The 26824-nt window shown below is 38.4% G+C and overlaps 1 long non-coding RNA gene across 1 annotated transcript; it reads right to left on the bottom strand.

Moving 5' to 3' along the window:
* Nucleotides 1–471: 471 nt before the first annotated feature.
* On the bottom strand, nt 472–26824 carry LOC135248133 (uncharacterized). Its single transcript, XR_010328369.1, has 4 exons — nt 22833–26824; nt 20647–20689; nt 2467–2551; nt 472–998 (listed from the first exon to the last, which is right to left on the bottom strand). It is a non-coding gene; the product is annotated as an uncharacterized LOC135248133 (long non-coding RNA).

The following is a 26824-nucleotide window of genomic DNA, read 5'->3' as shown; positions in this document are numbered from 1 at the left end:
TAAAATTAGCAAGTTTTAAAATTCAGTGCATACACTGTAATTAACAGTAGCTTAAAAAGAAATAAATGCACATTAGATAATTTCACAATGATATTGGTTCTTATAAAATGTTTTAAAGACGGTAGGTGTGAATTATACAGGTTTCCTCAAAATCTTGTATGGAGGAAAGGCTTCGTTTTTATCTGAGCACCTGACATGAATTCCTGCAGGTAACCAGGTTGACAGCCTGATGGTAATGAGCTCTCAATCATTTTAATACAGAACATTTTCATGATGAGAATCTGACACTCCATTTTTGTCAAAAGGCATAATAGGAGAAATGATGTGCATTTGGTAAGTAGTGTAACTAGCTATTCTATGGCTGGCTTTTCCCTGGTCTGTAGGAGGGCATGTTTGAGGCATTGTCAATGGATAAACATTTATGCTGAAATTCTGTAACCTTGGGAGAAATGGCAAAACACAACACGGTGCTTAAAGCTGGAACAAGCACATCCAAGTTTGGTTTAATTGGCTCAAGCTGTCTTTTCCATTATAATTTGTTTGCATAACGGTCCACCTACCACAAAGCCTAGATGGGAGACAAGCCTTCTGTGTCACTACAATACGTATTTGTACATTCTCAGAGCCTAGAAAACTACTGCCTCCAAAAAACAATAACTTGTAATACTCTATTACACAAATAATTATGAAATGATGGTGCATCAGATTGCCCCAGGTTCCTATTTGTTTGCGTTTGGCATCCACTCACAGTCAAAATGCTTTTTTTTCCCCACACACAAATATACACAGTGCACACTCGTGGCAATCTAATCATGACAGTGCTAATGGTGCATGCCCTCATTAGATGTGCTCTGGCCTTTTTCCATACAGATGGCAGATGAGGATCCACTGCTCCTCAGTGTTCATTTTTTATATTTTACATCTTTCAAATACGATGAGAAAATAAAACAGTTTTGTAACTGAGATCCAGTGGATTTCTTCAATCCCCCAGTTTTATCCTAAACAGAACAACAGTTTGAGTCAGCAAGAAGGTGAGATGAAAGAATGCATGAGGCAGATCCAGATCAGTCAAACAGAGCCCATAAGGGACTCTAAATGTTCCTGTCCTGGGGCCTCATTTATAAAAATGGTTCTACATTAAAAGGTAGGCACATAAGAGGAGTGTCTACGGTCAAAACATCCTGATTTATAAAACCATATGGGCACTTGCCTGCACGCCATCTTCTCTATGTAAATCACAGTCTTGAAACTTTGCATGCATGACCCTAGTATCCCTCCCTGGTAACTCCGACATTTAACCATAAATGGTTAATGAAACACCCACTGTGAATATTGAAATGCATATGTTGTCAGGGGAATGGAGGAGTCGGACCACAAAAACAAAGAAGAGAAACTCCATAGTGTGTGAAATCAAAACGCTCATTATGGAAGAAGAGGCCAGACAGACTATATATTGTTTGGTGGAAATAGCTCAGGCATACCCAATAAAAGAACATCGGTGGAGTGGCAGCATGTCTCAACAGCCAAACCATTTCAGAAATTTGAAAGAAGTGGTCAGACATCAAAGTGGATGCAAAGAAGTGCATAGTGAGCACAGCAAAGTCTAAATGCCCACAGTACTGGCGCCATATGGGGATAATGCCCCCGTGCCCCCGCAACCCCCCCCCCCCCCCCCCCCACCACCACCACAAATTTCAAAGGTTATACTACAATAGTCAGAAATGAATAATAATTGCTGCAATCAATTGAGTCACAGCACTTATAAGCCTGTGACAAGACAATATTTAAAATACATAATACAATATTGTCTGATTAAAATTCAAGATAAATGTATGTGTAAAGTGGCAGTTTCACATAGTTAGAGACATTAAAAACTGATACATCCACATAATTGGCTCTTCATATTAGAGCTGAAATGGGCCCAAACATTTCTGCATGACCCGACATGAGTCTACATTCTTTTGCCCAAGCCCGAGCCCGACCAGAGCCAACGTGTTGCAGCCCAGACCCGGTTTGACCCCGACTTTAATAAGTGCGTCAGTACAGTAGACTCACCCAGTCAGGCTGATACAGTTTACCATACATTGTAACGTTGATGTTTTACAGCTACCATATACCTACTTAAACAGGTCTATGGTAAAAAGTATCAGTGACATAGCGAACACTCATTGTACACAAATACTTATTATACACATGTGAGTTCAAGATCATGACCAGACATACAAAACAACAGGCTGTTGTATACATTTCATAAATTTACACTGAGGTGTCAAAAGTTACACCAGATGATAACAGTCTACTGGTCATCTTTTGTAAAAATAAATAATATGTGTTTATGTATGTGTGTGTCCTGAACATAAGACTCTTTTTAAGATGAAAGGGGTGGTCTGTGTCTGTTTTATATCAGTAAGGCACTCTTACGAGAGTGTCTTTCTAACAAGAAGCAGTTAAGGCGGAGATTGATACCTGAGTGGGGAGAGCACTGAAAGCATATGCCCCCAAACACAAAGGGTCAGCGACTGAACTGGTATAGCAAGGTCTGATTTGTTACCTGAAAAAAATCAAATAATGAACTTTCAAACCCCTGGATTTCCCACCTCTGTCCCACATCTCTCTCTTGTTCATGAACAAGAATCAGTTAACAAGCTTAAAGAACTGAAGTAATGAATCAGTGAATGAACTAAAATAACTGAAGGAAGTGGTTGATTCATTTGTGAATGATGACTAGTTGCTTGCTAAGTAGCCTACTTATATATTTCAAAGTGCAACTTTTATAATGTGTAGACATTTCTTTTTATTTGCAAATTGTTCAGATGCAAAATGTATAGGTGCCCCACAAAAATATATTTGTTAAACTTGGCAGCATTTTGATCCATGTGAACTAATCATGAAGTGAAACCAACAGAATTGTCATTGCTAATGTGTAGAGCAGGCTCGCTAGCATGTGGAAAAAAAAAAAAAAAATGTCATCCAGTCTTCACTGACAGTGTCAGCAGAGTTTAGTAACAGCATAATAGAACAATGTAGCAAATATAGTGCTGGATAGACAAAAGTACCAGTGAAATGTCTGGAACATGTTGTACTAGTGGCTTGCAAACAGTATAAAAATACACAGTTGATAGAAAATGTTCATGAATCATTTGGAATCATTAAATGTGGACTGATTTTTATTTAAGTCAAAATAATAGACAGACACGATCTGCTTAAATGAATTACAACAAATCATTTCTGGTCAGTACTGAATGCATCATTTAAACTTTCACGGTCTAGGCTGGGAAAGGTATGTGAACCTCTTGACTAATGACTTCTCCAAAAGCTAATTCAAGTCAGGTATTCCAATCAATGACATGACAAAGATTTTAGGTGTGGGTTGGAGGTGCCCTGCCCAAAAAAAGGCACACAAAGTTTGGTTACTTTGAGTCTGCTCTTCTCAAGAAACGTCTGTTCATGTGAACCATGCACTGCTCAGAACAATTTTGTACAGATTTAGAGATGCATACAGCTGGAAAAAGGCTACAAATGTATTTCTAAAGGCCTGTGTGTACATCAATCCACAATAAGACAAGTTATCTACAAATGGAGGAAATTCTGTACTGCTGCTATTCTCCCTAGAGATGAGCATCTGGCAAAGATCATGGCAAGAGCGCAGCGTGCAATGCTGAAGGAGGTCAAAAAGAACCCTAGGGTAACAGCAAAGGTCATTGCAGAAATCTCTTGAACTTGCTAAAGTCTCTGTTTGTGTGTCCACTATAAGAAAAAGACTGAACAAAAATGGTTTTCATGGGAGAACCCCATGGAGTCCTCCCATGAATACCCTGGAGATTGCTGCAGCATCTCACGTTTGCAAAAGACCATCTGGATGTTCCCAACACTTCTGGGAAGATGTTCTATGGATGGATGAGACTTTTTAGCAGAAATGCACAACACTATGTTTTGAGGGAAAAGGCGCTGCTCACCAACACCAAAACATGTTGTGGTCCCAAAATAAATAGTAGGCACAGCATCCAGATTCAAAATCAATGTCTTTGTGAAACCCATCAACGTCTGCATGAGGTTCTGGAAGCAGTCATCTGTAAAATGTGCACTACAAGCACAGATTCCCACCATGCTATCAGGTGCTATACATCCACATGATCTTTATAAACAAATTCCACCAATTTTTGTTTTAGAATGGGCTTCACTGGTAACAAGTGGAAGGAAGTTCCTACCTTGGGATTGCATCCTACAACTGCCATGTTCCACATACCAACTGTCATAATGTCATTAACTAGTCAGCTTTCTGTGCGCTAAGCTTTCAGTTTACCACATTGCTCTCCTGCAATTTGCATATATTTGCAAAGCAGACCATAACACGTTTAATACATCTGTAATATCACAGATTTCGCTCATGCGTTTCCAACTCTGAATTCAGAGAAGTACATGAACGTGGAAGAATGTAGAAAAAGTCACTGTGGTTGTGTACAAAAATCTATCTGTATAGTGAAAGCCATGCTTCTAAGAGGAGTTAACCATTTAAAAAAAAACATTGTTGAGTGGAGGGGGTCATTAAGAAAGCAATGTTGAAGACACTGTATAAAACATCCTGACGACACTGTATAGAACAACATTGCTCATTTTAAGGACTGAAAAAAAATTGAAATCATTTTTAATGCATTTAATGCATAAACAGCATTTATTCATTGAGCACCAATAGCTAAGAAAATACAAGAAGCAAAATGTAAAATACTTAGATTTAACTGGCAGATTTAAAGGTTAAATGGGTGGGTTGGATTTGCCTACAGGCTGTGATAACTATAGCTGGTAAGAAACACTGGATTCCTTTGTTTATCACAGCTAAATCATGGGGAAAATGATGGGGTCATTATTTTTTCCCTTGGTAAGACTGGAAATATGCATGTTTTATGATTCATTTTCACAGTCAGAATATGAGTATGCATTCTAGGGTCATGTAATTGGCTCTGTGCCCCCAGGGCCCAGAAGCTCATGTAAGAAGTAGTCATAAACCTTCACCCTTTGTAAGTAGTCATTCTAATTAGAGAAAATGTTATAAACAGAGGATCAGCACCCTTACTTTTAGCTTGCTCTTGGGCAAATGAACCTATAATGTTAATAGCAAATGAGTTCATTAGCAGAATCCAAGCAACCATATAACTGTGTTTACAGTGACAACCGTATAGCCATTTTTTTCCACATTTGTTTAGTTATCATTTATTATATGCTCCAAAAGTCTTATTTAAAGGTTAAAAAGCTCTCCATGTTATTTGAAACAGGGCATCTACTTAAAATTAAAATAAAAAAAAAATCAATTTTTATTATCTCCCCACTCCAAGTTTCAGTCGGCACAAACAAAATAAACACAGCTGCAGCTTGATTAACATTGAAACCTCATGTAATTGTCTCACTCTCTCTCAAACAGCATCACAGATTCCCCTTGACCCTACCCCATGTTAGGGATTTACCCCAGTGTGAGACTCCAAAGCACTTAATCTTCAACCTGCGTAATTGTGTCTTCGAAGCACAAAAGGCTACGAGAACTAAACTAAAATTGCAGGGAGATCTGTCAAAGCACGGCTGTGGTAGACAATGCTGATCTATGTCCTGGCCAAAGTCTCAATATTAATTCAAAGGGGATTGAGTGCTGGGGAAAGGGTCCAGTAGAGACTACTCTGACTGCACTGGATAGGAGGTGACATGCACCTTTATCACACAGTGTACATTGAAGTCCCGTTGAGACTGGTTCCTGAGACGGATGGGCTGCGGACAGAGCCTCTCTCATTCCAAGACAGAGTTGCTGTAATCTGTTACAGGACAGCCACAATGCTCTCCATTAATCTTTGATATAGGCAGCTGCATCCACCGCCACTGACCCCATGATGCCTCCCTGTATTTATCCTATTAAATCTTGAAAGCGAAACAGGCTATTACATGAACAAATGTCAACATATTACAAATGTCAACAGACAATGCTATATTTTAATTTAGGCTGGACAAAAGGAGATGCAAGCCCTCACTAACTTCTATCCTTCTGTGAGTAAATATGTTTGAAACAAACAGGTGTTTTAAAATTATTTTGTTGTTAAATAATCAAAAAAAATGTTATTATCACTATTGCTATATTTCATTGTACAACATAATAGAACTGGTTGTAAAACAAGTGTTTTTTCTTGTTAACCATTGTATGTTCGCTAGATTGTAAGTGGTTCACTAGTTAGCTTTATCTAGAGTAGTTTTGTGTTTTCTGTTGAAGCAAGTTGTGAAATACATCTTCATTTCAGCTAGTATGAATCAAACTGTCACTCATAGTGGTGACAGAAAGACCATACATTCCAATTGTTTCTGGATAAAAATAGTAGCTATAGTTAAGTTGTAGCTTCTGAGCCAGTCACCTGGTTTGCATTCTCAATTCCTTTTGTGATGGTTGACAGTGTAGCAGAGTTCTTGCAATTCCAAGGTTGTGGGTTCAATTTCTAGGCAGGGCACTGCTTTTGTACCCTTGAACATGGTACTTGGCCTAAATTGTGTCGGTAAAGATAAATGATCACATGAAAAATAGTAAGCTGTTCTGAATAAGAGCATCTGTTAGATGCTTAAAATGTAAAACGGTAGATTTAAAAAAATTAGTAATGCTGCTACTTTGCCTTTAAAAGGTATATCAAAAATGCCACTACTGCCAAATGAACTATTGAAATAGATGAATTGTTTCCCTCCTTTTCAACAGCATTCAGTTCCAAACAAGAATGTCCTTCATTAACAGATGTATAATGCTAAAAAGGAAGACTTAAACAAATGTGCATGGCTGTAACAACTGTGAATTCTACAAGTATTTATTGTTTTAGCTGAGCCAAACATCATTCCTAGAAACAAAGTACTTCATTATACATATGGAGTATTTTAACAGTTTTTTAATAGAAATCATTCCATGCTATGGTTTTTCATCACTAGATTTGACTTGACATCCTACATGCCTATGAGTGAGTTGCACTGAATTATGTTCTTACAGATATGTTTCTTATGCTAAATGTATTTCACAAATATGTGCATGCATGTGTATGTGAATGCGTGTGTGTTTCTGTGTTTGTGTGCCCACATGTTCTTGCCCTTGACCTTAGTCTTGTCTTTGATTACATACAATAATTTCCAACTAAATTGCTTCATGGAATGTCAAATCACATAAAAATGGGTTCGGCAACCAGTAATAATGAAAGAAATCATTCACTGTTATATCAGCTGACATTTTACATTAATGTAACTCTTCACCCTGAATTGCCGTGAGAGCCCACTGCAATTTCCATGTATTTTGGCAGCACACAACATGCAACTGGTTCAGCCAGCTGCCATTTAAAGCATTCAGTTTGTGTTGAGCATCAAACTAATGACACAGAAGGGGAAATAAATGGAGTGTCTCCATTTGCTTCAATTTTGACAATCTGATCTTAATTATTTCTGACATAAATAAGTGAGAATGAGCATATTTCGGGGAAATTGAGATATCTTTGCTTGAGCTGGCTATATTAGCTGCAGGTGGGTGGGGATGGCAGCAGTAATAACAGCGTGTTGTTTCATCTAATCTCTCGACCCATTTGCTTATGATTTAGTTTTAAAGAGAATATTGCAGGGTTTTTTAAATTATAATAGTAGATCCTTCTACGGACGGTGCCAAGACATAATGTGAGATTTTAAACTAGGAAATATGAGTTTTTAAATTTGGTAGCTGGCAAGCTGCAGGATTTTATGTAAGAAGTGAGTCATTGTTACAAGGACATTTCTAACATTATTGCAAGTTAAAGTAATAAATGAGGCAGTCAATATTTTTATAGAAGCATTGGGATAGTCTACACTTGACAGCAACATTGAAGCAACAAGTTGTGATTCGGTAGCTAACAAAATAACCATTATGCTTGAAAAGCTGGCTAACTAACTATTCTAAAGAATACAACCATTCGGTGGCACTTGACTGTAACATAAGTAATTGTACCTAGCTAGCAGGCTAGCCACATCTTCTGGCTGACTGAGATCCTTCAGTCAAGAATCATGCACTGTCAGCCATTCTGTGTTATCATAGACATTTAACAAGCCTACTATTGTTTTTAAGGAGACAAATGACTTCTAAATTAAATAGAAAAGTGTTTGGTAACTGAATAATGTCATTGTAGTCTAACATAAACAGGTGCTTTCTGAAGCCATAAATTACTTTGCTATGGTTTTTAGCCATTGCTAGCCTGTGGTGAAATCTGACATCTGTGACAATGTGACATTATTGATCACACAGCTGTTGTTCAATGTCAATGTTATTTGGCTGACAAAGCTAACAGCAGACAGAGTGAGCAGTGCATACCCAAATTTATTACATAGAGTGTTACAGAGATGACGTCTTTTTGTAGGCTAACTCGGTTGTTTCTTCCGCCATGGGTTCCCCTGGCAGATTTCCAAAGCTTTTTTCTCAAAAGCCTGACCTCATCCCCATCCAATACCTTTTGTATCAATTTAAAAATCCAACTGCAAGCCAGGCCTAATCAGCCAATCAGTGCCCAACTTCACTAATACTCTGGCTGAATGGAAGCAAATCCCTGCAGCAATGCTCCAACATCTAGTATAAAGCCTTCCCAGAAGAGTGGAGGTTGTCATAGCAGCAAAGGGTGGACCAACTCCATATTAATGCCCATAATTTTGGATGAGATGTTAGATGCTAGGTGCCCACATACTCTTGACCATGTCGTGAATATATTCTTTATTCCTAAAACATTGTTGTGTTCATGCTATTTCACAAGTTTGGGCTCCACAGACGTACAGAATTCAGACTGGTTGTAGAACTTGGTTGTTTTGGATAAACCAGACTGAAACCTCACTACATTAATTACGTATAAGTTAAATCCAATAGAATTGCTATACCGACACGATTTTTGTTGTGTTGGCACTGCACTTGAGCACATTGGATACGAAATAAAACAATGAATATGAAGTGCCGACTGTAATTTGGGGGAATTTACATCCTTTTCAGTTGATTTGTGTAACAAATTATATATACAGTGGTCCCACAATTTTAGAGGAGGAAAAGTAATTTGAAAAATGGTTGCTCAGCTTTTTCTTGGTCCGGTGTGTCTTTGCATCATTAGTTCATGCACAAGAAAGCTGTGTGTTTAACAAAGATATAAAGATTTTCAACACTAAACAGAGAGAGAGATTAAGTGTGTGTATGTGTGTGTGTGTCCATCTCCTTGTGAGAGTGACATTTTAGGTTGAATTATGTTTTTATAGGTTGACCAAGTCATAGACAATGCATCCATTTATCCATTTAAAAAATGGTTCTGTGATAATAATCAGAATAGCTTCATCAATAAACAGAGAGGAGGGCTGCTAACAGATGTAGCAATCTTAATTATGTTGTTCTCACCAAGGGCTCAAACACCCATGGTCAATAATTAAACCGATTAGGTCTGCTTGATCCCCAAAGCCCATATTTGAAGTCCAGCCATGGCCTGTGGTGGCAATGAGCCAGGTATGTGAAGGTCGCAACCTGCATTTATCCAAAGACTCAAACTCAATTAGCCTAAAGATTACCCTGAGCTCTTAAAGACTTACATAGTGTGATATTCATGGATGCACAGCATATTTAATCAGACCATAAATAGAAGTCTATCATAAACCAATGCCTGCAATATAGTATGCTGTACATAACACTGCCTGGGGCAGAGATTGTAGTGTTCCCATAAAACAGCAGTAAATTAATTTGAATTTAATTATGTTTAAATACAGTTTTGTCAGAGCAATTTTTTTTTTTTCTAATAAATTTGTAGTTTACTGCACTGTATTTGCTGTTGGTGGTTTCTAATTCCAAAAAAAAAAAAAAAAAAAAAAAAAGCTACCAAGTCCATGCTGCATAGTCTATCCATGTTGTTGACTTTTTGTAAAAGACTGATGTCTGGCCATCCACAGGCTTCAATTTCATAACATCCTGCTTTATTCTAATTTGGCTGAATCCAAGATCCATCCTGTCTTCCTTCCATTCTTCATACAAGGCTATTTTGTTTACTTTTTTTAAGAAGGCAGGATATTTGGGACAAAATCACTTATTCTTGTTTGGCTGTGTTATATGTATCTCTGTGAAGAGGCACTTAAGGCAGGTCAAAAAATACAACTGTACTGCAACTAGCTAAGCTAGCTAAATACAAACAAAATAGAATCAGCCATCCAGGTGATTTATCATGTCTGTCATTCATTGCAGAGAATGGGTGAGGTCTGTTATTGGCCATTTAAAAAATATTTTATCAATAGCTGAGTAGTATCCACATAGCTTCTGGCATAATGCAGTTTCTTTGCAAATTTGCAAAAAAAAAAAAAAAAAAAAAAAACCTGCAAAGCTGCACAGAAACAATGTTACACATTTTCTAAGAATATCCTTAAACAAACTATTCTGACAAGATTAAAGAATCAGCCAATAATACTAAATCCACATGGGAAATCGTAAATCAACTTTTGAAAAAAAATAATGCCTCAACCATTGTCATCACAATTGAACAATGGGAATATGTCCTCTGGTCCTTGTGAAATTTCTAATCAATTCAGTAACTTTGGTAAATGCAGGTACTCTCTCAGAAAAAAATGTGTGTCCGTATGAGATGGAAGTTGTTAATTAAATTCAGCATATGGGTATAAGAATTAGGTGTGTTTACATAACTCATGTCATAGTCAAAATAAATATTTGGGTTAACATCAGAAAACTTGTTTCCATGTAAACATGATTGTCCACATGATCTCTAGAACCTCTTGTGGCAACTCTGAAATAAACAACCTTTGTGCCAGATACAGTATGCTTTCATTTTAGTTCATATGTTTCTGCCTTAGGGCTGGATAACTCCGACAAAGCATTGCAGAGGTGCAGGACAAGGACAGACGTCAAAAATTCTCCCTACCTTGTGCGAATTGATTCCAAGTGCCCTTGCATCTTATTAATACTGCCTTTGTTTTTTTTGTTTTTTTTTTTTTCAAAAAAAAAGGGGGGGGAGGGCATACAAGGAGTCAAAAGATCTGAAAATGACCTTTTTGAGTCACATCCTTCAGAGCATCATGAACTGTAAGTTTCAGGTCATGAGTCATGCAGTTACTCATAAGATGGTTCTTTTTGATTCTCTCCAGCAGGATTGTCACTGCCATCCTGTATTGTTCCATCGTCACTCTGTGATCCTCTTCAGAGAAGCTATTCTCAGCAAGAGTGATCAGGAGTAAGTTGACTACAGCAGCAGCAGTACAAATAACTGCATTTTCAATCATGCCTAAGAAACTGTAGGAATTCTCTTCAAAGGAAATGTTGATGTACACAATCAGGCAGGTCTTGTTTGATATCATTGTGGTTTCATCGAAGAAAATATTTAACTTGTCGATTGAATTGACAAAGAATGTGCCAAGATGCTTCATCGTTTTCTCTACAGTAAACATGAAAATATTCCAGGAGACGTGATTGGAATGCACAATCTGAATGCACTGAATGCCAGATTATTGTAGCAAATCACACAGACTGCTCCCATGTAATTTGCTGTTGATTTCACTTGTCATGATTGGCTAATGTCTTGTTAAGCTTTATGGCTGTCTTTTCTGTGACTTAATTTATGAATGATGGGTCACTGTGCAAGCAGTATCCTGCCAATGGGCCCAGATCACTATCTGGTAGCCTACATGGTAGATCATAGATCCCCAGCTATCCATAGGTAGACAAGTCTGTGCAAACTGACATGGCTCTATGCAATCCTCCACTGACCAAGGTTGATTTACCATCATGGCTTGGCTGAAGAAGGAGGAAGGGTATCAACAGAACTGGCCTTTTTTTCCCAGAGCTGGCTTCCTCAGGCATTGCTAATGAAGTAGACCTAGACCAAGTAATGAGACTTTGACAAAAAAGGAGGTTATCTTTTTTTTAGATTCTTTTCACTTTCTTTCTTAGAAAGTGAGGGTTTAGGAGTATAATATAATCCTTAGGGAAATGCAATTACAACTTACCCCAGATAGGACACAGTCATTGGACCTTTGAGTACAATTCCCTGATCATTATCCTGATCATTCTTCACATCAGGTTTGAATCAGACATGGTGAACAAAATTAGGATAATTTGATGTTACACTATGGTAGCTTATTGAGGACAGAAAGAATTATAAACATTCAAACACCAATGATAATGAGCTAGTCAACTTGAATGCTTTTGATGTACAGTATCTGCATTGAGCTACACAGGTTGTAAAAATATGCTTACTACTGGATTAAAGTCTGCTCATGCATCTCATTTTGATACAGTAAACATCTAACTAGGCTTCAAGAGCAGTTTAATGATAACTGAGTTTATGACAGTAAAACAAAATAAAAAGGAAATAAAAAGAAATGTACATTAATAAATATAGGCTAGGCATGTTCTTTGAATTATGGCATGCAGGTAGTCGATGATTTCCCCCCCTCCCCCATCCCCTCTTTTCTTGAAGAAGCTGTGAAGCTGTGGCTATTTAAAAATGTGTTGATCTGTAATTGAACATGTAGCGTGTGGCACCGCTGCTACTCACACCATGTAAGTCACACTACTAAACAGGAATTATAAACAAAGAATTTCCACACAGGTAAACAATAAGCAAATTACTTAAATAAATAGTGACTTAAATAAATATTAAAAATATTCAAATGTAGGTAAGGTGGATTTCTGCTCATTTGCAATTTAGCTCTCAGCCGTAACTGTGCTTGGTAAATCCAGACTACGTATTACAGAAAATAGCAAGCCTAAATTCAACAAGTTCAACAATCAAAGCTTTACAGACCTACAATAATTAATAGCACAATGTGTACATACAGCAATATGACTTCAAGGCAAATTTATGGTGCTTGCATGCTCCAAATTACAAAAAATATGAGCTGTTTTCTATGTGACTCTATGTGAGGATGTTATCTCCAAAGAAACCAATATGTTAGGTGGCAGTCTTTGCTGACTAGAGCACCGTAGTCCTAAATATTTGCATTCAAAGCTTCATTTGATTACATCACAATGATTACATCAGTATGTTATTCAATTTCAATAGATGGACAGTCATCAATTACTTTCTTTTCATTGCGGTTTCATTTTTCCAGACTGCAGTGCATGGTTTTGAATTACCGTGGGTACAAAAATAAGGACCTCTGGTAATAAATTTCAGACAGCGGAAACGGTTAATAAACCATTAATTCCAACTTGCTCTAGCAAATAGCAAAAAATTAGCCTACTAAGGGATCTGAATGAGAAGCCAAAAAAAATGTCCATTGATGCAAATTGGAAGAAAGCGATTTAATTATTTCATATGAATTTATTTTCCACTGTAGTTGTAAATAGATCAAGGCTTGGCTGCTTGCCACTTCCATATCCCAGCAGAACATGATCAGTGATGAGTATTGAGTATAGTTAATACATAAAGAAAACAGTAAATATAAAACAGTTAAATAATTTTAATAGGGTTGAACTGTGCCGTGTGTTATAACGGCCACATTTGGATTCATATTTTGTCACAATTCTCATTTTGCCAGGGGACAGGTAAAATATGGCACACTTAACATACCAAAGTGCCCGTCTGCTCTTACAGCATTATTGGCATGGCAGTTAGATCATCCTCCAAGTTACAGGTTTGCGGGGCATAACCCAAACCTCTACAGCACTGGGAGTTTGGCACTTTTAAGGACTTCCCACAGAAATGACTACAATGACCATACAATGAATACACAGTACTTCAGAGTGGGATTTCTTGAGTTCAAATCGTTTTTATATTTTGATTTGGTAATCCAAACCTAACTCAAAATCCCAGTTATGGTCAATATTTTAGGAGTATCCATGTGAAAAGAGTTACTATATTTAGAGTTGGGGATCTAAATATTAATTGGGCTGAGAAGTCAAATAGGAAAAAGCTTAAGGACAAGTCAGTTTGACCTCAGCCAAGTAATTCAAGGCCCCGCTAGAATCACCCCATCTCTCAAACCCAGATTGATCTAATATTCAGCAATAGACCAGAAAGAATAACCAAATCATTCAATTTACTGGCTGGGCAATCAGATCATAATTTGACATTGGTAGCAAAGAAACTAACAAAACACAGGTTCATATACCGGCAGGAAAGTAAAAATGTGTCAAACATCATACCAAAGAGACTTATCAATGAATTTGAAAAGAAGTTTAAACAACCAGCCTGCAGTGAGATCTTGTCCACAGACGATCTAGAGACTGCTTCTAAGTGCTTAATGACCACAATTAATAAGGTTAAAGGTGAATTCAGTAAAAATGTCACACATTCCTGAAAGAAGCAGAACTTGCCCTGGTTAAATGAACAACTGTGGAATTTAATGAAACGGAGGGACCACGCCTTGAAAACCGCACTTAAGTCAGGGTTAGCCCATGATAGGAGGACTTTTCAGCATCTACGTAATAAAGTTGTAAACGAATTGAGAAAGGCAAAAGCAAATTCTTTATTGATTGTATAAATGATGCTAAAGGGAATAGCAGGCAAACACCAACAGAGTTCTAAAGAAAGATAGCAACAAAGGAGGTAAAGTGTTTGAATTACAAGTTCAGGAAATTTTAACTCAAGACAAAGACCAAATTTCTTCTGTGTTTAATAATTATTTTATAGATTCAGTTCAAGATCTGGCACTAGATTTTGGCTTAAGAAGTAAGGTCATTATACCACCAAATCACAATATCCCTGTTTTTAACATCTCTGAAGTGTCAGAGTCCTCCAAAACCAAAATTCTGAGCCAGTTTAAAAGCTCCAAGGCCAAAGATGTTTTTGACTGTGATCCTGAAAAAGTATCCTCTGTACTCCTATCATTCATCTTGTAAACTTGTCAATAAAATAATGCTATGTTTCCAATGCCTGGAAATCAGCAGTAATTACCCCTATTTTTAAGGCTGACGATCCAACCAATATAACCAATTACAGACCTATCAGTATTCTCCCAGTTATTTCTAAAGTAACTGAAAGAGTAATTTGTGACCAATTGATAGCCCATCTAAACGATGGCCATTTCCCACTACATCTGATGCAGATCGGATTCAGGAAACATCATTCCACAGAGACAGCAAATTGCTATTTTATTGAACAAATTAAATTCAGTCTTGATAGGGGAGGTGTTGTTGGTGCTGTTTTCCTTGATTTTAAAAAGGCTTTTGATACGGTCAATCATAATGTTCTTTTATCCAAACTGTCAAAGTTCAATTTCTCTACTAATGCATTAACATGGATGGAGTCATACCTAAACTCAAGAAAACAGTACAAAAGAATTAATAACACATGCTCATCTTTTTCTGACTGTACCATTGGAGTTCCACAGGGATCAATCCTTGGACCAATTCTATTTAGCTTATACATTAATGATCTGCCCTTGATTTGCCCAGAGGTCCACATCCAGATGTACGCAGACAACACAGTTATTTACACCCAGTCAGAGGTGACTGCTCGGCAAAATTTAGGAAAACTGCTTTTGGGCAATCAGCATTTTCAGTCAGAGCAGCAGATAAATGGAACTCAATTCCCACCCATATCAGAGAATACACAAGCTTCCATATTTTTAAAATAACACTTAAAACATGAATCAAGACAAACCAATCATGTGATCACTGATCTAAACCTTTGTATGGAACCAACTGTTTTCCAACATGGAGAGTATGTAATGTATATTCTGTTTGTAAATTTAGCTAATTGTATTGTTTTTAATTGTTTGTATTGTATTGTTGTATTGTTTTGAATATCTTCCTGCCCAGGGACCGCAGATGTAAATTAGCTATATAGCTAACTCTGGCCCAATGGTTGTGTTGTGCATGGCCCGTGTTAAATAAACAAATAAATAAATAATTTAAAAAATCAAAAGATCATGCAAGAGCTCTCATATGTGTATAACAGGCACATCATAGTGTTTAAATGCCGGATGACAACGATTTCCATTAAATCCTGATTTGACCTTTATAGTTATTCATGGTAAGTACATTCAAATGAAATGATTTGGGTTTCTGCATATCTGAAAAGGTCAGTTAGGGAGTGTGCAATTATAAAATTGTCCCACTTGCCATGAAATCTATATAGTACTTAATCTGTGACAACAGTAAGAGTGTACTACATGGAAATAATCAATTTCATGACACATTGCATTTCAACATAAATTACCTTTTTTAAAGATGAGTGCTACTACTTTAAAAAATTGTGTTACCCCCCACTGACGTTGAGCTGATAAGACATCATGCTGCACATATTAAAAATTGTGTGTGACAGAGAAAAAATATTTATATTTTTTTCTATTTAAGAACCTCTCTCTCACTTTCACATTCAAATGAACACTGAACATTTTTGTGGTGAAAAGTAAGTGAAACACTGTACGTGTTCAGGTAAAACTCGGCTACATTTGGTTGAATGTTTTCTAGCCAACTAGAATGTAGCCAGGCTATATATATGGATAAAACCTGAGCTATATCGGGGTCAACCTAATCTTTTTATGTCAAAAAATCTCTCAGCCTAAATTTCTACCCCTCTAGATGTCTATATTCCAGCGTTTGCTCAATGGGTAGCCATCAGCTTTAGTTAATTCCAAGGATAGGAACTAGTATAATCAAGAGGTTAGAAAACTGTAGATGCACTGTAGGTTACTACCATTTTAAAATCTATTCAATTACATTTATTTCTGGTACAGTAATATTTCTGAATGTAAAATATCTGACTGAAGGTGTGACTTATGGCTGGACCATGCTGCTGCTGTGATTTAAAAAAATTATACACCAAGAACATACCAAGATGTACAAAATATGTCAAACTTCATAAGAGGTGACTTTTTTTAGGTATATGCTGGTGACTTAGATAGCATGAACGCCAACAATACAGAACAAAAGACAAAACTTAAATAACTGAACTATACACATGGAAAATGTGCAGTTAAATATTGCGTTTTTCCTCCAAAACTTTAGTAAAATGTTAAAAAAGCAAAAAACAAACAAATCCTCAATTCATTCTTAAAATGTAATTGTTATCTAGAGATAAGTTGCTGTCGGGGAAGCTCCATAAGTGCACACACACGCACACACACACACACAAGCTAAGCTGTATTTTTCAAATTATTCCAAGAAGCAGCATTATGATAGTGACAGTCCAGTTTACTTCATTAAACAACCCTTGTTATCATGAATCTTGTATAACAGCACTATTTGCTGGAGGGGCCAGGCCCTGCATGCCTCAATTTAAAATCGCCACAGAAATTTCAATGGTGTCATGTACACACATTGTATTAATTGTTGTGCAAAGTCAAGGATTTGCTCCCACTTCTCCACCTTTTCAACAAATTGAAACTAAGAACAGTTTATGAACAACAGAATCTGTCATAGGCCAACCTTTCCTCAAAAGGGACGAGTAGTTGAGGTTGAGTCTCGACTCTTAACTCCTTTACTCGTGAAGGAAGATTGTGAAAAATCAAATGAACAGGCCTTTGCAGTAGAAGCCAGGAGGAAAGACAGACCTGCAGCCTAAAGACACAGCCTTTCCACACTAGAGAAAGGGCATCACCACAAACAAGCTCAAATCTTCACCAACAACCAGACAGACATGAGTATAATATCCTAACATCTTGAGAGACTTGAGAGTAATAGACCCATTGTATGAGCAAAATACATATTTTTTATCTATGTCTTTTGTTAATTTGTAAATAATTGTTTTGTCTTAGATATTGTGTTGTCTGTTCATTCTAATTAGTGGGCTCTACTGAGTAAACAAACTCAAACTTAAGGTATTGCTAGGTCCCTCCTAAATTATTAATTATCTACTGTTAATGTGAAATTCATTGCTGGTGCCCTGTGAAAGGAGGAAAACCTTGATCCACCTCTGAGGGAGATAATTTGAGAAATACCAACACCACTACATAACTGGTGCTCCATGTGAAGTTAGTCAACATTGAAATGGCCTGGTTTGTCAATAAGTCAGGTTCTACTGACTGACAATGATTTAAAGGTGTATTGAATAAATGTTTTATTTCCTCCATCCTACATCATCAAACTACATTACAATGGTCTACATTCCCTTTGTAAATTCTATATAGACCCCAATGGGTTCCACCTTAAATTTGAGTATTTAAAGGCCTGCTATGCATAATTTTTTTTTTCTTTGCTGTGGTCCTGTGTTTACAATCAAGGAAGTCTTCTCCGCCATCTTCAACCCTACCCACTCACCTAAAGTACTAGACTTCGGTCATCTGGCTACCTGACACAGCTAGCTAGATGGCTAGAGGTAACCTTACTAACAGGTCCAACAGAAAACAACCCAGCTTTGTGTTGCATTTCATCCCCTGGGCAAACTTCAGCTGACGCCACAGAGGAAAAGCAGTCTGCTGAAATCTGATCCTAAAACTCAGGCTCTGTAGCCACACCCACCCCTCCCTATACAGAAAAAATGTGCACCACGGCCAGAAGCATCCCAAAGAATACAGGTAAAGGTGCATTAATTCGGCAAAAGTGCATAAAAAGAGATTGCCAGTGTATCATAGATATGCCTTAGCGTGGTTATTTTATATGTCAGATAAAGGTCCTGGATAGTATGATTTTAAGAGCAACCTTTTTATCATTAATTTTCAAGATATGTTGTTAATGTCTGTGTGGCTAAAGTCACATTGTTGTAATAACAATAAAAAACATTTTTTATATGTTTGTCAAAGTGAATGACATATCTGAATTGGAGAGTTGAATAAGGCTTGTTGAGGTGGACTGAAAAATCTGCTTCAACTGGCCCAGAGTAATGCTGCTATACAGTATACACTCCTATCATACTGCATTGCCTCCAGTGATGCATTGTTGTCACTAACAATGCTTGCTACTTCTGCTAATGCTGCAGAGGAGAGGGTTTTCATGAGGTGTGGCAAGGCGAAGCAGAAGATAAATTGCAGGCGTGTGTGCCAGTGGTTTTTGGTTGAATTGTTATTAAGGCCCCTGTCGTGCCGGATTCAGCCCCAGAGGTTTTTGAGTACTGGTGTCAGGTGCATGGGAGTGGAGACCAGGGCCTGTCCACACAACAGCATTTAAGTTGCAGCATGCAGATTATGATATAATCAAATCCTCATACAATTTACCAGAAATTTAAAGATCCATCATGCCCCGCATAATTACAGTCTGGGGAAACTGCAAGGCAATTTATCACAGTCCACTATAAACTGAGCACGTTCATAACAAGAGCCAGCCCAACCTGTACCTATGAGATTAAAATGGGAAATAAGAGAAAATTATCTTTGTACTCCCAGCTACAGTACTATGTGCTGAGGGCAGAAACATTACCCTTGGATTAATCTCTTTGGTTGTTGAAGGAAGAAACCAGTGCTTGTGCCACAGGTCACCTATTTCCATAATTGATTTAATTTATTTGAAATAAACAATTACTAGTCACAGTAAAAAAGTCAATTGTCTTAACATCTTGAGAAAATAGGAATCAATAAAATAACAGAAGCTAAGGGCATACGGCAAACAAATAGACACTGCGTGTAACATTTATTTAAAAAATAAACAATACTGGTGACAACCATTGGCTACCAGTATTGTTTACTATTCAGGGTCATTTCACTGGCATTCTAGATAATGATATGGTACGTCTATCACTACTGATCCAAAACATATTAGAATTAATTAATGTAGCATTTGACAGGAGCTGAATGTGAAAATTATTGTTCCTAAAAGGACATGTTAATATGTAATGTTCACACAGCTGCTTGTTAAACAACAAAACTAACTGAACCTAAAAATAAAATCTATTTGCAAAATAGTGCTTAGAGGGTCCTTACTTTGGTTTTGTACTTGATATGTTCATCACAAGTTCATGCACATACACAATTTGTGTGCAACACAATTCTGGGCTTGACAAAATAAAGTATATCATCCATTCCTTGAAACATTGTGATAATCTGCGTGTTCTCTAACACATTTTGTATTAATTCTCTCTGTTGTTATGATAGCAGAGGTTGTTTATGTAAATTATAAACCATGCCAGAGGGAAACCAGGAGGCCCTGGCTAGGATTCGTTCATACAGTATTTGCTCTTCATTAGCTTCCCCCCTCTTCTTTTACTTGCCAATTTCATATTTCCTTACCTTCTCTGTTTTCTCCTTTCATCTATTTGAGTTGCTCCCTTTTAAGCTCCACTTTCCATTTCATTCCTGTCTGATGTGCCACTTGGTTTTATGTTCATATCAACCCTCACCTCATTTTCCTACACTTCTGAAAGACTGTGGGATGACTCATGGGAACTTCCAGTTCAATAAATAAGAGGCAGAGGCTTTCTCTCTCCTTCTAGGAGATCCCCTATTTCAGCCAGTGTCTACAAGCAGGCAATGCATTTTGCCAAACACATCCAGGGAGCGGAGTGCTTTTCATGTTATTGCTGCTATAAATTTCTGAACACTGTTTTAAGAAGCCATCTCTTACATACAGCTTTAGACAAAGCCCAGATGGGTACATGTGTCTCTGTGTTTCCACATCCCTCAGGATAATAATTTAATACTGTAACAAAGTTTGTTATTGTTCAATGCAGATGACGTATGACACACTGCAGAGGATTATTAACAGGAGTTAAATACAAATGGTCCAGTTACACACATTGTGTGCGGTTCATGTATTAGGCCAACAACGAAACACACACTAACCTCTGCAGCCACATGCATGGCTCACTCCTCTGTCCTGGTTTCACTGTAGGCAGAACAGATAAAGGTTAAATGTGATTATCTAGTTGCCTACAGCTACAGCTGCATGCCAACTTAACCTAGGGTGGCCAATTGTGGCTCTGGTGTGGGAGGGGGTTAAATTGGGATAGCGGGGGGAGGGGTGGAGATTGCAGTCTGTTTTGTTGGCATGAGAAAAGGTTGGGTAGAGCGAGAGCATGTGAGCGTGTGTCTCACACTAAAACGTCAGAGTCAGCAACCCTTCTTAACCACTCCCCCCCACTCTCCACATGCAATTGGCACTATAACCATGCCCCTCCTCCACATATCCCCACCTATGTTCCCAGGGTCCTATGTTCCCCAGATTTATATGGCAACTAATGGGAACATGACAAAGGGTCCTATGTTCCCCAGCTCTACAGATGTGAACATAGGACCCTGGGAGAGCACAAGGTTTTATGTTCCCAGGGTCCTATGTTCCCCAGCTCTATATTACACATAATGGGAACCTGAAAAAGATGTTCCCCAGCTCTGTCTTCGCTTAATATGACATGGGCTATTTTAACTTGAAATGGGTCAAATTTGACCCAAACACAATAGGAGGGTTAATGTGTGTTAACAAAATATTGAACTGGGGAACATAGGACCCTGGGAACTTAGGACCCTGGGAACATAAATCCCTGGGAACATAGATATGCTCCCGGTCAGACTCAGCCTTCATAAGAGGGCAGGCTAATGTGCAGCCAGCTAATAACTAGCATGGCTAACCGGTGGAAAAAAAATTTGCCTGGTTATAATGTTGTCATATATAATTATTTTTTTCTCCCCCACAGAACATAGCACTGTCATAGGATGCGACCTTTCCAACAAGTCGGTTTGTAAAATGTCTGCCCTGCTACAGCTGCTCCAGTCAACTGTAAGTGGAAGCGGTAGGCCACACAAGCTCACAGAATGAGACCGTTGAGCTCTGAAGCATGTAGTGCGTAGAAATCATCTGTCCTTGGTTGTAACACTCACTACAGAGTTCCAAACTACCTCTGGAAACAAAGTCAGCACAACAACTGTTCGTCAAGAGCTTCATGAAATGGGTTTCCATGACCGAGCAGCCATACACAAGCCTAAGATCACCATTAGCAATGCCAAGCTGGAGTTATGTAAAGCACACTGCCATTGGACTCTGGAGCAGAGGAAACACGTGATTAATCATGCTTCACTAACTGGCAGTCTAACGGACAAATCTGAGTCTGGTGGAATGCATAGTGCCAACTCTACTGGCCTGAATAGTGCCAACTGCAAAGTCTGGTGGAGGAGGAATGACGGTCTGGATCAAATTGTCAGATGTCATTCGCCTCACCGTAATCAACACAGAAGCAAACATCCACATAAAGAACCAGCATGAATGGGCTGCTCCATGCCCCATCTGACTCCTCTATAACCCCAATCTTTAGCGTAGCCTGTGATTGTGCTCTGGCAATCGATAGGGCCAGGAATGCAGGGATGCCCCCAGAGAAGTTTAAATATTGTGGTGAATGAGGTTTGTGTGCCCTGGCAGAATGGATAACATATAAACCAAGTTCTTTTACAACTGGACAACATCTGGCCTCTGGCCTGGCGAGGCAGGACTGACGTAGAATCAGCCCATTCTGTTGCCTCCGGACCCTACTCGCTTGATTACCATGGTAACCAGATGATCAACAAGGACCATCTTCGTCTATGCTTAAAGGAGGTTGAGGTGGTATATCTGCATTGTCCCACCCCTATCAGGACACACAACCTAATAATAAACATCCCTGAATCACTGTGACCATAAAAAGCCTGTGTGACTTGGTGAGCAATTCTGAGCTGGAAAAAGGCTGGAATAGAAGTACTTGATCTCCCAGTGTAATTTGTTTCAGTTCAGCTCACTTATTGTATGTACGCTGTTGTTGTTCCTGCGCCTGTAGCAAATCATCCTGTGACAATTGTTCTGGTGTGTGCAGTTTCTCACAGGTCAAGGACATGCTGCATCTCGTTTTTGAGTGCATGGACCTTCCTCCCAGCTTTCTTTAACGAGGTCCAGCATGCAGCAAGGCTGCCTGCCAAAAAGCAATTCAAAGTGTGATGCAGTGCTGGGGTGGCCACAGTAACAGATGGTGAACATATGAAAAGTTTTAGGAGAAGGGTTAACTTACTGCTTTTTATTGGACCCAAAAACTGAAGAAGAAAAAAACAACAAAAAACCTTCATAAAACAAGATGAGGTATCAGTAGCCAAACTCTCCACTAAGGCTATGGCAGGGCAAAAGAGTCTGCAACACAAAACCAAGAGCAAATGCAACAAAAACCATACAGAAAAGCCTCTTTAGGTATTGAAGCAAGGCTCTTTTATAAGGCTTAATGATTAGGCAATGGGCAGCAGCTACAGTAATTGCAATGGGACACAACTGCTGCACTTGGTGAGTAGGGCTGGCGCTAACCCCAGGTGGATAGCAGAGCATCTCCCTTCCTGGCACGACAAAAGGGAGAAAATCTCATGGAACTTGGGGAACCTCCCGCACTGCAAACAGTGGGTTCAACCACTTGTTGGCTATCTTCGTGAACATATCTATGAATCATTGTTTTGAGCGTTTTATTAAAATGGTCTATGAAGCGGTCAGTTTGGGGATAGTAGACAGAGGTCCGAATTGATTTAATGCCTAACAACCCTGCTAACATCACAGTCTTTACTCAAAGCGTTTTCCCCTTGTGATGAATTTCCACAGGTACCACAGGGTAATTGTGAATATCCCCATGCATACACCATGGACACCCACAATATTTTCACCAATTCCTCAGGCTGAACTAGACATTGCACCCAGAATCCAAAAAAAAGCCTGACACATACCCCTTTATGGGTAGCCTAATGGCGCTTCTCCATTGACCAGCACGGTACGGTACAGGACGGCAAGCATTCGTATCCTACCCGTGCCGTGTTGCCTGTTGCACTTCTCCATTACACAACAGACCCGTGAAGGTAGGAGGAGTCATGGGAGGAGTCAAGCAGAGTAAATGTGTAATAATTAACTTTTGTATGTATTCCTATACTCTGTACTCTCGTATGTTTTCTTGTTTGGGGATGGGACGATATGAAAACAATTTTCACCGTCCACCACATTTTGGCAATGTTCAAACACTCATCTTCACTGTTGCATGTATCACAAAAACTATTACACTACTAACGCTAACATTACAGTGTGAAATATCCACATTATATAATACCACTAACCTATTTAAAGACACTCAATTTTAAAAATAACGTACATAACTGAAATATTTGAGCAGTAATACTTACATAGCAATGATGACATTTTATCTGTGTTCAGTAGATAGAGACAGAGACAGTAAATCAAGTTCTATCCACTTATGTTTTGCTCCAGAAAACGATGTCAGATAGGTCTATCAGCAAACATTTCACTTAGCTATGCCCAGAAGTCCTCAATAATAATAGTATTTTCCAAGACGTTATGAGAAATCGTTGACAACATTTAGTTATGTGCAGTGTCTTTTCTGCAAACACGGAGTGAATGCGTAAGTGAATGCGATGATACCAAAATTTACGGTTACGCTGACCTATAAAACGCTATCCAAAAGCAAAATCATACATGTTATACATCGTTAGAAAGCTTATACTCTCACCTACTTAATAAATGAATTGTCAATCAAGCCAAACTGTACTAAAAAGGGCGACAACGCCATAAACAACAGGTGTGGTATTATGCACAGCTATTTTGGAAGGTACCCAAGCATCACAAATACACGTATATTTCACAAACGGATTGTCCAAGACAATATATGACCACTCAGTCTCAAAAGGGACATCTCTACGCGTAAAACCAATGGTAAGGTTGTATATTTATTTAGTCCCAGATATTGACTGTAGTATTCACTAGTTAACGTTACTCTCTCTTGCTGTTGTGGTATTTGCTGTTGTGGTATTTAAAAATAGCGGTTGCTGCCGGTGAACAAACATGAACATGGGATGACGTATTTGTGATGATTTCCACTGACCAATCAACGGTCTGCAGTATCAAATTGCAGCATGGATAGTACCTTTGGTACCTACCCCAGAGCAGGAGCTAAAATCGGCACGGATACTGGTGCCCGGCACAGGTCAGTTGGTAGTGGAGAAAGCAAAACAAAGCGGGAGCACGGATTCCAGCACGGCACGGTAGTGGAGAAGCGCCGTTACAGGTATCCAGTACAACCCCTCTTGAGGGGAGGATGCTGGGAAGCTGTGGTTGTTGCCCCAGAGGCCAGCATCAGTCTCTCCTACAATGCTGCGAGGTGCCTTAGTGCTTGCCACAGCTGAGATTTCCCCACTCACAGTTGCTCCCCACTTGGCCATCTGTAATTTCCTCACTGAACCACTGTAACAGAGTTTGTTATTGTCTGGTGCAGATGGAGGATTCACACCAAGTGCTTTATTGACTGGAGTCAAATGCAAATAGTCCGGTTACATAAATCACACGCAGTGTCTATATTAGGTCAACAATAGAACACACGCTGTTCTCTGCAATCACATGCATGGCTCATTCCTCTGCCCTGATGTTACTGTAGGCAGAACAGATAAAGGTTAGGCATGATTATATACTGTAGTTCCCTACGGCTGCAGCTGCAGGATGACATATCCACTCCCCCCGATCTTCGCCTGCAGCTGGCATTGTAACAACTCCCCTCCTCCACAAATACATGTTATCCAAAAGTGTATTAAGTATGTGTTTTCCTTTAAAGTCAGCCTTACTTTAAAACAGTTTTGAAAAGACCATTATAGACTATAAAACAAAGCAATACATTCTGCAAAACCCACTTAAACTCTGTTTGCTATTCTTGTATAGTTTCCCATTTAGTTTTGCTAATTAGCAAATTAGAAACTTGCATTTATGTTCCATACAAAGCAGAATATTGAAACTCTAATTACAGCAATTTGAGTTTTATTGCTAGGTATATTGCCTTTATCAGCTGCCACATATTTATAAATAATGCAGCATGATGATGAACAGAAACATTAGCTTCAATTACTGAAAAGCATGCATAATGTGAATGAAGAGCATACACTAAATAATTAATGGAAATCTTTCAGATACATTTGTTTCATTTTACATCAATCTTGTTTACACCATCTTCAATGCAACCATTGCAATGCAAACTGATCTGTGGTGTTCGTCACCAACAAGAACAATTTTTGTTTAGACACTGCCATCTGCTGCTTTAAACTTGAATATCCATATCTAAACACAGTTCATAATAATGCTCCACATATAAGACCTACCCCAGTAATCATTCTAAACAGTGCTGTCTATGATTTATGATTATGATTATTATGGCCATGGTGACAAAACAGGTGTGCAATACATTATTAAAGTAAATCCCAACTGAATGCAAAATACATGAATCTGTAGATATGGTGTGCTGTACATTCCAATGATAAAGAAGATCCAATATCACCTAGTAATGACAGTCAAACAAAATGCAGTTACACAACATAACATATACCACAAACAAAACATAATGGGGCCACAATTTTTTCAGTCAAAGTGCAACTGTCAAGCTCTAGCAGCAGTGGACAGTGCTGGTGAATTAAGAGGTGTCCAACTTAACTTCAGCAATTTCCTGACTAAAGACAGTAGAGAGCCTGCAGTGCGGATGTAGAACAGGTTCGTTTAAGGGGAATTAATTATCTGTGTGTATGGTCAAAGTTTAGTTTCATTAAGGCCAATCAGATTGGTCACGTTCCTTCCCTTTAATACCACTGCATCAAGGCCATATTCCATTTGGCAGTTTCAGATGTCCAATATACCTCTCTGGAAGATGCAAAGTAATCACACGTAAACCTCAGAAAAAGCATTCATGAGTAAATGATGTTGTCAAGCTAGCCTGGGAACTAGGAGTCTTGAGGTTAGCGAAGATATAATAGTTTATGTTTTAAGACTATTACTTTTCGAGTTTACTAGACTTTAATTATGTTCAAAAAGCATGATACTGAAAAACATTAGGTCTATACAAAACGAGAGTTAAAAGGTAGTCTGGGTTGTTTAAAACACATTATTCAACACAAAACTTGCACAGTGTCCATTGTTTTTATTGATACACCCCAATTGTCCCACCAAACCTAAATGGGTTTACTGCAGACCAGGAAACTATCAAAC

The sequence above is a fragment of the Anguilla rostrata genome, chromosome 2 (assembly GCF_018555375.3).
Source record: "Anguilla rostrata isolate EN2019 chromosome 2, ASM1855537v3, whole genome shotgun sequence".
Classification (NCBI taxonomy): Eukaryota; Metazoa; Chordata; class Actinopteri; order Anguilliformes; family Anguillidae; genus Anguilla; species Anguilla rostrata.
The sequence above is the reverse complement of the archived record's forward strand: the minus strand, read 5'-3'. Positions and strand labels throughout refer to the sequence as shown.